General features: G+C 33.6%; 1 non-coding gene across 1 annotated transcript; it reads right to left on the bottom strand.

Moving 5' to 3' along the window:
* Positions 1–10,165: 10,165 nt before the first annotated feature.
* On the bottom strand, positions 10,166–10,237 carry TRNAG-UCC (transfer RNA glycine (anticodon UCC)). Its single transcript has one exon. It is a non-coding gene; the product is annotated as a tRNA-Gly (tRNA).
* Between the last annotated feature and the right edge of the window lie 7,412 nt (positions 10,238–17,649).

A 17,649-nucleotide genomic window follows, 5' to 3' on the forward strand; every position in this document is an offset into this window, starting at 1 on the left:
ATTTGAAAATTGTATGTATAGTTAATTAGAAATTACAATGCAACTAGAACTGTTGGTAGCACACGAGTTTAAATTTTTAGAAAAAAAATCAAACTTAAGTACAATCTATGTAAGAGATATTAAAGTCAAAATAAGTTCACCGTTCTGACAAATTTTAAAAATTTGAGTTGGATATTATAATTATTTCAAAAGTTTGTGAAGGACATTTTTGGAATAATAAATATTATTAGGGATAAGAGGGTAAAATACTTGGTCAAAAATAGTTGGCTTTTAAGCTAAAAAAAAAAAGTTGGGATCAACCAACTCGTGGCTTTTGGCTTTTTCTAAGCCAGTTTTCTTTTTTGCCAAACACTCCCAACATCTAAAAATCGACCAGCTTTTAAGTCAATCCAAACAGATAGTTCACATGGCACATGGCTCGAACCTGTGACCTAAATCACGAGTCCCTCGACTTTTTCTTCTACCTATATTATTATAACAGAAAAATCAAAATAATAGCTTAAACTACATATCTAGTCCACTCCATCACTAAAAAATGGGACAAAGGAAGTACTGGAATACTAATTTACCCGGGAAAAAAAGTTGCAGGCAAAATATAGCTACGGCTAAGCAACTCAAGCACGACAAAGTAGCTGCAATTTCGAACTTATATATATAAAATGTAAAATTAACAAATAATATGGATATACTGGAGTAGCTTGGATTTGACAGACGACTTGGGGAAATTAAAGAAGATGCACAAACCTGAAAAGTAAAAAATCGCTGAGAATTTAACAGCCGTATTGGATTTCGGAGTCGGAGAATGTTCCGAGCAGAGAATATTTGAACAGTTAATTGGAGTTATTTAGAGATTTTAAATTATAATTTTCCTCGGAATTGAAACCCGCGTGCCGTTTTGCGCGCGCAATTATTTTGTTTTTCTTTTCTTTTTTTTCCCCTCTTTGGGGGAAGTAATTTTTTCTCGCTCACGTGGTTTCCATTCTTTTTAGTGCTTTTCATTTTTTTTAACCTCCACCCATCCAGTAGAATCGATATAATTCATTATTTACTAATTACTCTCCCATTTCAATTTAGAGAGTCCGAAACCTTTTTAATTATTTTTTTGACAAAAAACACTTTTGTACTACTTTAAAAAAAAAAGTTACATAAATGAGTAAAACGAAGTATTATACTGCGAATTACGTTAACGAAAATTTTGTCGTTAAAGTAATTCGCAGTATAGTACTGCGTTTTACTTAAAAAAAATGTAAATCGCAGTACTATACTGCGTTTTACTAAGATGTTGGGCACTACTATATTTTATTAAAGTTGTTCGCAGTATTATACTGCGTTTTACTTAAAACGCAGTATAATACTGCGAACGGCTTCAATAAAATATAGCCCTTCTTCTTCCTTGGACCACTGAACCGAAGGACCTCAAAAACCTTCGATTCTGCTGGTCCCCCCCCCCCCCCCCCCCCCCCCCCGTCAAAATTCAAAAAAAAAATTGTGGGCCCCACCCGTCACCTAAAGAGCAAGGAGTGTAGGTCCCACATACAAGACAAGCTTTGGATTCCTTCTTTCGGGTGCAAAAATTCGATTTCAATCAAATTTAAAAAACTTAAATCGAGGTATTTCAATTTTGTTTATGTCGAAACTCGTATAGTACATGCATATTTGTATTGTTTAATGTGTTTCCATGTTAATTTGTGTTATGTTTGTGTTTAAATTTGTATCTTATTTATACCCGGATTGATTTATTAGCTTTGGTACAAAAAATTGTTAAAATTTGATAAATTATTTGTATTGTTAAAAAATTAATATTATTTATTTTGTTTGTTGTTCATATTTGTATTTTATGTTAGTTGTTTTTATATGTAATAGTGACCTTTTAGCGTAGTAAAATAAATAGCCTTTTAGCGTAGTAAAATATAGAGCATGTTAGTGTTGTAAAATATAGAGCCTTTTAGCGTAGAGTCTATGTAGTTTAAGTATGCAGTAACTGCAAACTCTATCCAATTACACTTTACAAAATTAATTATTTAATTATAACAATAAACTTACAAAAGTAACAAATTCCTATATGTTGTAAAATTAACTCAAATATCGAGCCTGGAACCCATACATAATTATTCTGTCCAATTTTAAATATAATTAATTATTTAATTTATTAAGCTATCACACACAATTCTAAAAATGTTAAAATTGACACGCATAATAATTAAGGATAACTCGGTGCTACCGAGCCTCAAAAATCGAGCCTGGAACCCATACATAATTATTCAGTCAATTGTAAATATAATTAATTATTTAATTTATTAAGCTAACACACACAATTGTAAAAATATTAAAATTGACACGAATAATAATTAAGGATAACTCGGTGCTACCGGGCCTCAAAAAATGAGCCTGGAACCCATACATAATTATTTAGTCAATTGTAAACATAATTAATTATTTAATTTATTAAGCTAACAGACACAATTCTAAAAATGTTGAAATTAACACGCATAATAATTAAGGATAATTCGGTGCTATCGGGCCTCAAATATCGAGTGTGGAACCCATACATAATTATTCAGTCCAATTTTAAATATAATTAATTATTTAATTTATTAAGCTAACACACACAAATAATATTGTTTAAATTATAGTAGACGACATGGACTTTCCTCCGCTTGCGCATCCCGGACCTGCCGAGGATCAGCTACTAGTGTTGCAGGGCGACCATAGGTCCTCATTTGTATGGGAGGGACAGCTATCGATGCAGCCTCTCTGCCCCAAGAGACTTGACGATTTATGGGAGTTCATCGGGGAGCATCCTTTCCATGCCCGCGTAGTCGCGCGCCTACAGGTTACGGGCTTCTATACGATTTTTGAGCTTGGACGGATGCAGCTTGATTGGTCTCTCATCACGGCCTTGGTAGAGCGGTGGCGACCGGAGACGCACACTTTTCACTTGCCCACTGGAGAGGCCACCATCACGCTGGAGGATGTTCAGGTTTTGTACGGGCTGCGCGTAGATGCGGAGGTGAAGGCGAAACTGAAAGAGGTAGAAGAAGAAAAAGAACGAATGGAAGAACGATTTAAGTGGTTGGAGCGGAGAATAAATGGCAACCGGGACTAAACATTTGCTTGTATGTGTTTAGTGTATTTTTCATATTTCATGTATTTTTATTATGTTGGCATGTTATGTTTGTATTTGTGCTGTAGTAATGCTTTATTTTAATTGAAGTGCAAGTTAAGTTTAAGTGCTTGTGTTGTTATATGAAACTATCAAACCACGCTCTACATATTACATTTCCTACAATTAAACAACTTTTTCTTCACTCATTTCAAATAATGGAACATAATTTTATTTGATATATATTGCAACATACACAAGTAAAAACATGTATTACAAAAAACAATACCAAAATAAAAGACTAGGGGTATCCTTGATAGTTGGGTACATTCGACGAACTTGCACCAGGAGCCGGATTACCACCGCCACGCACACCACCTGAAGGACATTTACGACGGTCGTGTCCTGTTTGCGAGCATATGCCACATTTACGCGCATAAACGGTGTCACCAACATCCATTTGGTTCCGTATACGCGTTCTCTTTTGCACTTGCAGCTTGCGCAAATAGTCCTTGTTACATACCATCTTAAAAGGTTCCGGCGGCCAATAATGCTCAGCACCTAATGGCTGCAACTTCCCACTATACGTGTCTAAGTATGCAGCAACACTGTATTGCCTATCAATATAGTTTGTTGGCCCATATCCAACTTGTTGAAAGCACTTCAACGCATGTGCGTACGGCATGTGGTAGATGGTCCATTTCCCACATGAACATAACCTTCTATTTTCATTCACCGTCTGTAGATTATTCCCACGGTGTCCGCGGATAGCGGTCTTAACTTCAAAAACACCCCGTTCATGATCGTACTGAAGAAATGAATGCCACTGTCCGGACTCCGCTCACGCCTCCATTCAACAATAGTTCCGGGGTTAAAGTGTTGCAGTGCGGCCATGTACCTTGGCAGATTTGAAAAAGACTTATCCCAGTCGCCATAAATAAGTTCAAATGCACGTTTGCGACCGAGATATGTCTTTCTTTTGGTTATAGTACAACCATACTCCTGGTGGACGACTGTAATACACTCTTTAATCTTGAACCTAATGGACACTTCCAAATATGGAATCAAGACAAGAGAAATCAAGTCCACATCCAAGTTGAAGTGATTCTCATTGTATGTGTCCATTTCACATCTGTGCTCGCTAATAAATTTACCCACTTTCCACAAACCTGATTTCTTCTTGGTGGCACGCAACATCCAGTGACAACCCATAAAGTCTCTACGGCATACAACCTTGTATTTCTCCCTAGTTGATTCACTTACCGTCATCTCACGGCACTCTCTTATACTGTAGATTTTTACAGCCCTAATTAGGCGAACTTTATCGGGGAACTACATGCCCTTTGTCAGAACAGCTGGTCTAGACTCATCCCACATCGCTGACCGAAATTCATCATCATCCCTTGTGAGGGAATCCACGTTCGGCATGCTTGGCAAATTATCAAGGTAGGGAATATTCCACTCATGAAATGGCACGTGGGACTCGTACACTCTTGGTTTAGCTGGAGGTGGAGGAACATGCTCCCTCGTCAACTCAGGTTCAACATTCACTTCCTCCTCCTCATCACCCTCATCATGGAAGGGTGTGTCATCCCCAGACTCATCCGCATTGTTGTCATAATCACTATCATCTTCCTGACTCTGCGCATCTGCCAAATCACGAGTAAATACGTCGTCTATGGGCAATTGTGTGAGGTCAGGAGCTTCAAGAAGCTCGTTTTCACTGCACATAAAGAACAAAATGATAAGTTACCCAACTAGATAAATACTTTAGATATAGCTATATCACTTTACTTACAAGTCGTACTGTCTTGACGTTTCATGATGGATATTTTCTTGTTGGTGATGACTCCCAGATGGACCACCATGGTCCAATACTCCAGAACTACGCATATTCCAACTAGGGGCAGGGTCATAACTTGTAAAATTCATATCCGGACGGTACCCCCTATGAAAAATATGAGTGTTAATACAAATCCAATTAAAACATAAATTAAACATCGCTAAAGCGTAGTAAAATTGAAGTTTACCAGTTGTCTTGTTGATTATCTAAAGTCAAAAAATTATTTTGTGGCTGCTCATTCGCCGGTGGTGACAAGTTTAAATCAAGGCAAACTCTTTCATCACCAATCTGTCCGGCAAAAACTGTTCCAGAATAACCACCCGATGACTGAGGGTTATCCCTACTATGCACGGCCTCATTATTGGGAACGTCTTCCACCTTGACGTACATTTCCAATAATTTTATTACAATAAATTCACTATATTCATCCGGAATCAGCAAAAAATCTCTAAGAGTTTCATCATCCTCGATGTTAAACTCAGAATAATAAGCAAACCCTTGCGGAGTAACTGAATACGGAAATCTACCGGTTATTTTAAGGTTAATCGAACGCCTCCTCTCATTCATTTTTTTTACGTAACAACGATATCAATTTATCGTACTCCATAGTAAGCGGCAATTTAACATGACATTGTGGAGGTGAGCTATACCTCACAGAGTTATTCTCCAACACAACCTCACCCCCCAATATAGTGAAACCCTTATTTTTGCCACTTCAGACATTGTAAAAAAATAATTGATAAGAAGAAGAGAGAAGTATGAACATAAGTTTGAAATAAAGTATTGAATGAATTTTTATAAAATTGAAACGCCTTTAAATAAGGCAAGTACGACATTGGGGTGTAGAATTTTTCTATATAAAACGCAGTACATAGTACGTTTTATGTATTGAATTATTGTTATGTCAGTTCATTATTGGTACGCAATTATTTAATGTAAAACGCATTATTATACTGCGTTTTACAAATATATCTTAGTAAAACGCAGTATAGTACTGCGAACAACTTTAATAAAATATAGTTGTACCCAGCATCTTAATAAAACGCAGTATAGTACTGCGATTTACAAAAAAAAATTTTTTAAGTAAAACGCAGTACTATACTGCGACTTACTTTAACGACAAAATTTTCGTTAACGTAATTCGCAGTATAATACTGCGTTTTACTCATTTATGTAACTTTTTTTTTAAAGTAGTACAAAAATATTTTTTGTCAAAAAAATGATTAAAAAGGTTTCGGATTCCAATTTAGATGGGTAGTTTGACATGACATAAAGTTAAAGGAAAAAAATTAAAACATATGGTCCTAAAAGCTTAAAGACAAATATATGTGTGACTATAAAACTTCTCATTAAATAATAAGTGATTAAAATAAAAGGTTTAAAGTTAAATTATTTTCAAATATAAATATATGTCATTCTTTTTTAACAAACTAATAAGAAAATTGTGTCATTTAAATGTAAGCAAGAAGGAGTACCATTTTACCTCAATGGAATTCGAACCTCTAGTATATAAATTAAAGGTTACCACAAATTCGACATCGACCTCTCCCATAATATGGTTACAAATGGATTTATTTTTTAATGACTCATCCGATCCGCCAACTCAAGGTAATTACATTGCAAAATAATTGGAAAAGAGTATAAAAATCAATACCAAATGATACAATTGGCTACTTCGAAAAATACTTCTGTACAAAAAGCAAAAATAAGTCATTTATTGATCCGGCCTGCGAAGTGTAATATATTGGAATTAATGCGGGTATCGGACACTGGTAGCACCATATTACAAACTAAATCATTACTAGTACTAGCTATATTGTTCGTAGTAACATTAATTGATTTATCATTAGAACATCCAAAAAGGTTTGGGCTTATGTTAGAGTTGCTTTTTGCATGCACTGTAGGTCGTTGATCTGGCAAGGTCCATACACTAAGCGTGTAGTCGATACAACTTGCTTATCTTCATCCTATATTTGTCTAACAAAAAGTGGTGGTTGTTCAAAAATTTGCATAGCAGAATTCCCTTCCGAAAAGCTTCCTGACTTTGCTAGCTGATCTGCTAATCTATTTTGTTCTCTGTATGCATGGCTAACTATTGGATCATGTAGTTTCCCCAGCAGATGCCTGCAATCAGTCAGGAGATTAGCATATATTATAGGCGAAATACATAGGTTATCCCCCGAAGTATGGACCAAATCCCCATTACACACTTTTTGCAAACAAAAATAACTTTACACACTCAACATTTACAGACTGTACCTAATACACACTACTATGCCTACATGGCTAGTGCGTGGTTTACCAACAAAAATGAGGCGCGTGAAGAAACAAAAAAACTTATATGACTTTTTATTTGAACGATTCAGATCAAATAAAATTTATCCAACGGTTTAAAATGATTTTTCTTTTTTCTTTTCTTTCTTTTATTTCGTTTCTTTTACTTTGTTTTGTTCTTTCTCAACAATCAAAAGACCTCCCCTGTTTTTTTCCATCGTCCCTAGATCCCTGTTTGTTTTCCCGAAACTCCTCCCTAAAAATTAAGAAGAGTTTATTAATGAATAATGAAGCTTGATGGTCTTTGGAATTTTAAAGGTGGAGAGGGATTTTTTGGGTTTGTCTAAATTATTTTGAGATTGTTTTTGGGATATTAAGAATACTGTTGAAATGAAGGAATTAAAAGTAGCGGAAGAGAAGAAAGCCAGAGTAAGCATTTTCATTCCGCCTAAAAATGGTTTACTTATAATGAGATGTTGATCTAATCCTATGAAAATGGCGGATCTTGATAATCAATTTTGGGAATCACCTGCTCGAAAAGAAAATAACGAAGAAGAAGAAGGTAAGAAAGATAATGGAGAAAATGAGGTGAAAATAGAACTAACAAATGTAGAGAAATCTTAATGGGAGTCGAAGAGATGGCAGCCATGGTGGTATATTTGATGAAGAAGATGGGTTTAATTATAATTTAAAGTTTTTTCTTTTTTTAATATGTTAATGACACGTGTCACTATCTCATTGGAGCATGACATTACACATGTTTTGAAAAACTAATCAAGAAAAAAGTGGTGTGTATTAGGAACAGTCTGTAAAGGTTGAGTGTGTAAAATTATTTTCGTTTGCAAAAAAGTGTGTATCAGAGATTTGGTCCATAGTTCGGGGGTAATCTATGTATTTCGCCTATATTATATTGTTATTAGATATACATACATACATACATATATGCATTAAACTTTTACCCGCTAATTTTAAAAGTATATTAATAGTTAAGTACTATGAATTTTAAAATTGAATGCATCAAGTTTGAATTCTAGATCTCCTTTGTGATCTAATTACAAGGCCGACTCCCATGTATTCACTAGTAAGGCTTGTGCATTAGGCCCTCAATTTTGGAGGGCCCCCATTTTTTTAGAAATAATTTATATTATATAGGTATATAAAACATACTCCGTATTTTAGTAACTTTCAGTAGAAAAGTAGAGTCTTTCATATAAAAGGAATATGTAAATAACGTAAAGATTCGACTTGCTTAACAACTTCACCTCTCAAAAAATTAGAAGAATAATTAATATCGTATCAGTGAATTCAACGGACTGAGATTTTCGATCAGCCAAACTTATAGAAAAATCAGCTTATTCTCGATAGTATAAATTTGACCCCCAAAAAAAAGTTACTTCTAAAATTGGAGAAGTTATCCAAAACACTATAAATTTATAATATTCCGTTTGGGTGTTACCCCACCGCCTTGATTTGGCAGGGAGAAGGATGCTTCGAGGAAGTAACGTATATATCTATGTTTTTCTAAATTTCCTCCACTTTGTATGGTACACTCACTACTCCATCATGCGAAAGAAGCAACAGACGTACGTCGAAAGAACAGGAAGGCGAGGTTTCTGCAAACATAGAAAAGGATGACGAAACAACTATTTGGAACGTCCGATTAAGAAGACAAAGGAAGGTGGCATGCACAATAGAAAAACAAAATTGCATGGATCTAACCAAAGAAGATTCCTTTTTTATATACATCCACGTATTTACAGAGTTCAATGAGTAGAGATAATTAAGAGATTAAACATTCTCCAAAGTCCAAATAGAGGAGACAGAAAATGGAAAAATACAATGACTAAATGTGACCAAAGTAGATATAGTTCGCTACCATACCGTGATGGAGGTAGGGCGTATACATAAGTAATGAATTCAGGTGAATCCAATATTTTCAACAAGGTATTTAGATATATTATATATATTGATTAACTACAAAACTTATTAAATTTGAACGCTAATTTAAAAAGTGTAATAGATTCAACAGTAAGAATCTAAAAATTAAACTCATAACATTTAAATTTAGAAATCCGACTGTGACCCTACTGCCTTCATGAGTTTGACATAGAGAAGGAAGCATCCTGGAAACATCACATCTTTGTTCTATATTCCTTTGCTTTGTACTAAAGCATTAAGCACCACCATCATCATTAAACGACAGCGTACGTAAGCATATATAGGACAACCTCCTCCTTTTTTTCTATCAACTCCATAAAGAAGATGTAGGAACAAAGCCTATATACGTAAGCCAGTGCTTTCTAATAGTCCATAGATCAGCTCCATCTTTTGACGAGTTGAGAATCGAATAAGTTCGTATATAAATATATCAACCTAAAGATGACATATTTTATGGCGGTTATTGATGGAGTGAAGCAATGCATATCGACGCTATGGGAATTGCAAGAGATGAGATTCTCGGCCATATTTGATGACTTGAGCTTCATTGCTACGACTGTTATCATGGCTGCCGTCTCTTGTTTTATTGCTGTAAGAGAACCAAGATCATGATCCATCCTCTCGGCTATCTAATTAGCTTAACTTCCCTCCAGCTGTTCTTAGTATTGTTGACTAATTAATTAGTTTATTTCCGCGTTTTGCTTTTTCTTCAAGTATAATTAACGTACTACGTACGACACTTTGCAGTTTGTCATTGTTTCTCTACCTTTTAATTAAATATATTACTTAGTACTATGTGTTTGATTATTCAGAGCTCTCTCTGTGCATTGATATACTCATATACGCCATAACAAAAGAAAAATGCACCAAGGATTGTGGTAGATAAATAAGAAATTTAGAGGTTTTGAGTTGGGCCCCTTCAGAAAAATCCTGATAACTGCTTTCCTCTTATAATGAAAATTACTTGGAACCTCAAAACAGATACCGAATGGGAAACAAAAAAGAATTGCGTCTGCCGGGAGTCGAACCCGGGTCTATTGCTTGGAAGGCAATTATCCTAACCGTTGGACTACAAACGCTTAGTTGTCAGTTCTATATTCCATTATAAAATAATTCGTTCTTGTCTTATCCATTCAACAATTTTTCTTAAATTTAAAAGGTAATCAAGTTATAAATCTATGTTCAAAAATCACATTCTTTTAAGCACCCCGTGGACTAACAATTCAATAAATTCATATAGTATCGTCAGTTCAACTGAAATAATTTTATAATTTTGCGTTAACATGTTGACCATGGATTATCACATCATTAAATTTTTGGTTTTCACATCATTTAACATAAACGCATGAAGGAAAAACTCTTTTCTTGGAAATTCATCCCTATGGCGAACTTTCAATTTCTATGGTGTGTTTGGTATGACGGAAATTATTTTTATAAAAAATAAATAATTTTTTTATTACTTATTTCTAGTGTAAGTTGATTGATGAATGCTATTTTCTTGTGTTTGGTTAGTTCATTATGTTTTTCTCACATTCTTTTTGAAAACTAAAGAAACCATTGAATTAAGTGAGACTAGAGTTAATCAAGTTGATTTTGTAAAGTGAAGGGTCGGTATTTCTAAATATTGTGTATATTCTTTATAGGCGAAATACATAAACAGTTTCTCCAAATTGTCCACAACGGTCAGTTGAACACATCAACTGAGACTATTTCCAGTTAAACATTTCAAGTGGCTATTAAATATATCACGTGAACACCCGAGTCTGGCAGACTATATGAGTGAGTTGCACTCGCCAGTGACATGTCAAATGAACCAATTAAAGAATGATATGTGTAATTTATAATAAAAATTTTGATAAATATAAACTAAACACATTAAAAAAACTTTTTATTATTAACCAACCCCCCTCCCTCCCCCCTCCCCCTTCAAATAACCCCTCACACTGATTTACTAGCACCTTCTAAAAAATTGAATGACAAGAAAGCGAAGCAAACCCAATTTAACATAAGCTAATTAGTAACCAAATTTTACACGTGAAGGCAAAATCCAACACCTTAGAGAAAATCAAGCAAACCCAATTTTAACTTAAGCTATTATAACCCAATATTTTTTCACGTGAACCCAAAATTCATCAAATGACAAGCAAATGAAGCAGACCCAAATTCGAATTAAGCACATTAGAAGCTAAAGCTTTAACTTTTAACTGGAACAGGAAAAGGAAAAAAAAAATAAGAAATTGGAAAGAAGTGAAAAGGGTAAATAACGTACGTCGGGTTCGAGCAAGATCCATTCTTTGGTGTTAGTACCAGTGGACCAGTGATTTCTGAGGTCGGGGTCAAGTACATGGGAAGCCTTCGGTGAAGGTGATTCTCGAGACATACCCTTTACTTTAAAGGGCAAAGGCTTTACCCTCGACTCTAACTCTACCTCCGTTGAAACCCTCGATTTGTCGATGTTTTTGTCAAATAAATATTGAGGTTTGCTCTTAACATCACTGTCAACTTAATTGTGAAGTTTGGTGTGTTTTGGTTGAATATTGAGCTCGTTGGAATTGAAGCCTCGTCGAGATCCTCCCTCTCTCCGACACCCTCCATCGTCGGCAGTAGCCTCCCCGTCCAGTGGTTATGGGGTGGTGTAATAGTGGGGTCCACATTGATTTAGGAGGAAAAAGAAAAGATAAGCCTAATTTTAAAAAGGATTTTTTACACTTCTATGCCACATAAGAAACCTTTTTATCTTTAATGTTTAAGGTTTGACTTAATTACACTTAGTATACCAAATTACCATCTCTATACCATAATTAATTAAGAGTATAATTAATGAGATGTGTTTTTACTCCTTAATTAAAGAATTTCCGTTTAATTCCAGTATCTCCACTCATCCTTTACTTTCTCTCTCCTAACTCCTCAGCCTCATACCCACGTTCTTTTTATCCATATCCACGTTCTTTTTACCATTTTTATCTTCTGAAATCGCCCAATCTCCCTCTAAAATCACAGAAAATTGAAGAAACCCTTCAAACAAATTGGTTCCCCATTTTACTCCAGTTGAAGTTCATCAATGAAGAACAACAAAACTTCGAAAAAGAGTCCCAAACAATCAGCAGTAGTTGATATACCCTCCTTTGATTTGGGTGTTTTATCCCCAAAATCACTCAAAAAGCAAGGAAAATCTCCACATGTAATTGCAGAGACTACTCATAGTTCCTCTCCCCGACAAATCAGAGCCGAGATGAGAACCAAACAAAAACACGATGTAGATGCTGGAGAAACTTCTACACCAGTCAAACGAAAAGGAAAAGAGATTTCTGTAGACGACGACTTTGTAGAAGAGGTCCCTAATCTTCGAACAGGAAAGAAAGCAAAGGTGTCTCCTGGTTCGAAAAATCTAAAAATGAAGAAACATTCAAAAAAATACCCTAAAATTGTTCGGAACCAATCATTGGCGAAGGTAAACATTTATTAGTTTCGTTTCTATTTTTTTTTTTTTTTTGGTTTAGGATGGCTAAATCTGTGTTCTACGTGTTTTAGACAAGTGTAGATTAATTGTCTTAATTTTGAAGATTATTTGTAGTTGTGATGTTCTGCTTTTATAGTTTTAGATATTTTGTAATTTTTTTGTAGTTATATTGTTAGGTAACTTGTAATATTTGAAGCAGAATTGTAGTTATCTTTTGTTACTGCCTTTTTGTAGAAAATGCTTTAAATTATAGATATTATGTAATCATTTGTAGTTATGTTGTAGATAAAATGTAGATGAATTTATCCTTTTTATGCATTTTATTAATGTGAATTAATTTATTATTTGTGCAGAATGGACAGTTTTTTGCCCCACGTAATGTTGATTATGGGGTGCTTAGATTCCACACTTTGTGCGATCCTAGCGTTCCTAACCAAATTAAAGAGATTTTATCCTCAAATAGTTTGAATCTTTTCAAAAAGACGTGTTTTGGATACTTACTGTCTCTTCCCACCATATGCATGCAAAACTAAGCCATTCATCTTCTGATGAAGTATGTATTGACCAAATCCAATGAATCATATTTTTCTGTACAGTTAAAGGGTGAAACATTAAATTTTAGATTGCGTGAGTTTGCATTAATTATTGGTCTAAGATATGTTACCCAGGTTACTGATTTTGGTTATACTCCCACTTATGTTAGCAAAATAATGAGCAGCTATTTTCCTAACAAATTAAGAGTGGAGAAGTCTTATTTGAAACAGATAGTAACCACTAGATCTTGGGTAAACGATGAGGATGCGGTGAAGTTGTGCATCCTTTATCTTTTAGAATTTTTCATTTGTCCTTCGGACAAAGATCATATTTCTTTTGTAGATCACTTTAGGTTCTATTTGGTAGAATCTGGGCAGTATGAGTCATACCCATGGGGTATTAAATCTTTCAACCAGATGATGGAATCTGTTAGACACAGACTAAATTCGTATGTACATTCTTATCTCATACGGGGATGCTCACTAGTATTGCAAGTATGCTTTATGAGTGTTGATCTACTGTCAACACTGATCTAGCTAAAATGTGTTCTAACTCAATACCTCACATACTAAGATGGTCAGCTACTAAGGGGCAAATTTGGTTAGTTGCCTTTGAAGAGAAGATGATAAAGCCTGAGTGGATAAAAGTATAATTTCTTTTATTACGATTATACATTTACTTTCAACATATCTACAAGTATTCTACATTTTCTGCCTTGATCAAACTAATTTATTTTTCCTCATTCAGTTTACCAACATAGTTGAATCTAGAGAAGAGATTGCAGTGCTGATTTTGCCCGACAAATTGAGTATAAAGTTCAAGAAAGTGAACAAAAATCTGAGGTTCCCAATGCTGATCCTCCTATATTGGAACCCAAACAAACAGATGGAGAAGAGGACAAAGAGTCTATTGCTGAGAAGATCAGTAAATTAGAAAAAGGAATTGAGCAGGTAATACATATAAACTACAATACATCTACATTTTATCTACAATATATCTACATTTCATAAATTGTCTACCAAATATCTACAAATTTGTAAATTCTGATATATATCTTTATATAATTGCATATGTTTTTGCATTGTATGTTAGGACATATTATGAAGTTAACAACTTACTATATTATAACTTGTAGGTTAATAGAAAGCTTGAAGATTTTAGAAAAGCTGTCTTTGTAGAACTCGATAGCCTTCGAGTGTTTATAAATGATTTTGTGCAGTCTGTTTTGCAAATGATAAACATTAGAAATGTGCAAGATGATGCAAAGGTAAGATCTGACTTTTATTTTTATAGCAAAATAATTTAGACAATGAAAAAATATATACAAACTAACATAAAATATTTAGTTTACTGGCAGTTCAACAAAAAATAATGACCAACAAAAAGACTTGAACAATCAGTATTTTCAGTTCAATATTGGGGAACAAGTGCAGGAAAGCTCTAGCAAAACGGGAGTTTTTTTGTTTCGGAGTGTTTTGGGACAGTTAGTCCCCAAACGGAAGCTTAAGTCAGAACTGTGTGAAGATGACTCTGAAGTGGAATTATGTCGGTTCTGTTAGCTCTGTTGGGTGATTTTGGACTTAGGGACGTGTTTGGATTATGTTTTGGAGATCTGTAGCTGATTTAGGCTTGAAATGGCGGAAGTAGAATTATTGGAGATTTTGACCGGTAGTGGACTTTTTGATATCGGGGTCGCAATTCGATTCCAAAAGTTGAATGTAACGGCCCGATTGGTCGTTTTGATCACTTTAACTTCGCTCTCCAGTTCTGGGGCGTGACCAGCCTCGTATGATGTATTATGACTCATGTAAATTTTCTACCTCAAACACCCTTTTACTACTGTTATTGGTGAAAATGTAGATCCGGATGTTTTAGAAAACTTCAACAAGTGGTTATACCAGTCTAGCGACAAAGGTTCAAAGAGGTATGAATGCATAATTTGACGCTTTCATTTCAACATTTATCTTTTACATATATAATTCAATCTACAATTTTTTTTTTGTCATTTATTTGTTGTTACAGGAGGAAGACTCCGTTTTCCATAAAGGATAACCAAATTAAGCCTTGGTTAGACCTTGGAGTGGAAAAAGGTTGATAAGAAGGAATGGTTCTTTTCGGTGGCTCACCCCGGACAAGTCCTCAATGACTCGGTAAGTATCAAGTAGTCTATTCCCAAGATATGATTTGTAGATATTTTGTCTTCTGTTTTGTAGATAATATATGAAGATGACTTGTAGTATAAAGTGTAGATATGATGTAGACATGATTGTAAATGATGTCTTTCTTGTATGTAGTTTAATTAATATTTATGTTTCATGTTATGTATCATATTTGAAGATTATTTATAGTATAAATTCTATATGTATTTTGTGGACAGAATAGTTTTATTGCTGTATTTACTGTTTGTGGTGTAATTGTAGTTATTTTCTAGTTTATGTAGAACATTACAAGATTAATTGTTGTCTAAAATGTAGATATAATGTAGACATGAATGTAGATGTTGTGTTACGTGTTTGACCAATAACTGTAGGTAAATTGTAGTTATTTTTAGATTAGGTACTTAAACTGTAGGTATATTATACATTTACTGTAGGTAAACTGTATGTAAATTTATTTAAATTGTAGAGTTGTTTTTAGACATCATTGTAGATAATTTTTATTTCTGTTTTTGTAGTAACTTTGATACTTCAAACATTTAACATAGTAACCCTACATAATGAAAACCATAAAATAACTCTACAAGTAAAAACTTTAACGAAGGTGAGAAAGTATACCAAATAATATAGTAAACGGGTGTAGCGGACAAGTGAAAGCTAGGGTTTTGCGGACTTGAAATGGAAGAAGAGTGGAGCTTTTTAATATAGTACAGAAAAGGCCCTTGCACTTTTGAAATCTCTCCCTTAAAATTTAAAACTTCAAATTGCAACTTATCATTCCACAAATCTACATTATATTTTACTCCCTCCGTTTTAATTTATGTGAATCTATTTCTATTTTTTTTTGTCCGAATCACATCAAATAACATCCGTTTCTCACCAATTTCCACAAAAACATCTTAAAATCATATATAAGACCTGTACCGGGCGCCGGAACCAAAATACGGGGCCGATACCAACGTGTTCTAATCGAATTTCATTTCGAATTTCTTTAAACAATTCCAGAAAATAATTTTCTTTAAAAATTTATTTCTCGGGCTTGGGACCTCGGAATTCGATTTCGAGCATACGCCCGAGTCCCATATTTTCGGGTCCGGGTCCGTTTACCCAAAACGTTGACCGGAATCAAATTAGCTCATTTTATAATTAAAACTTATCGTTTTTCACAGATTATCATATTTAAGCTTTTCGGCTACGCGGACGGATTGCATACGCAAATCGAGGTGACTCTAAATGAGGTTTTCAAGGCCTTAGAACACAAAAATTTCGTTTTAAAACAAGTGATGACCTTTTGGGTTATCACAATAATTCTTCCATATTTATCTTTATAATGAGTTAAGATAGGGGTGTTGTTTTTATCTTTCAGTTTAATTGCCAAGTGGCTTTATATTAGGTTGTCACTTGGCTTAACCACAATGCTCACTTGCTATATTGTCATGTGACTTTTTATTAGCTTATAACGCTAATTAACATCCTTACTCATTGCTCCACTTTTAGTATAATACGATGAATATAGTTTTGTATTACCCCTAAAATTTAATTTAACTTTGTTCTTTTGTTCTGTAGCTCCAATTGTTTTGTTTAAATTTATCAATAATATTATTTTTATTATGTAATTATTTTATTAAACAAATTTAAAGCGTAGACTCCTTCACATTACTTCTATTCTCCTCTATATACATTATTTTTTATCATATAATATTTTAATTATTTTTCAGATTTCGTGTTGTATATATATATATATATAAATTACCATATTATTTTTCTAATTCTTTTGAAAATATGCCAAAGTTTAAACAAAGAAGTTCTTTTATTATTTTCCATAAATCTACACTTTTAGTAATTATTATTTAGTATTATGTGCAATAAGCAATTAATTATTTTTATTTTACTTTCCGTATAGAGTTTTGACTTTAATTTTTTTATAACTTAACTATATGACAATTTTAATTACATCTTTATATTGTTAATCTGTTCCTTGGCATTGCTTAATATGGTTACATACTTACATTATTACTTAACTTTTTATTAGCTTGTCACATACTTTATATCTTTATATGCTACTTCTAATATACTATAATGAACATGTTTTTTCTTTCTCTTAAATTGATTTTTTTATTTATGTTTAATCTTTCACTATATAATATTTGAATTTATCAATAATATTGAGTATTAATTATTTATTTGCTTATTTTATCATTTAAATTAATTTAAAGTATAAATTCTCTCACATTATCTTTATCCCCCTCTTTCTAAATTATTTCATTTAGTGTTTTATTCAATAATAGACAAAAATAAAAGTGCATATAATCAAACTATATAGTACTTTACCAAAATATTA

Source organism: Nicotiana sylvestris, chromosome 1 (genome assembly GCF_000393655.2).
Source record: "Nicotiana sylvestris chromosome 1, ASM39365v2, whole genome shotgun sequence".
Taxonomy (NCBI): domain Eukaryota; kingdom Viridiplantae; phylum Streptophyta; class Magnoliopsida; order Solanales; family Solanaceae; genus Nicotiana; species Nicotiana sylvestris.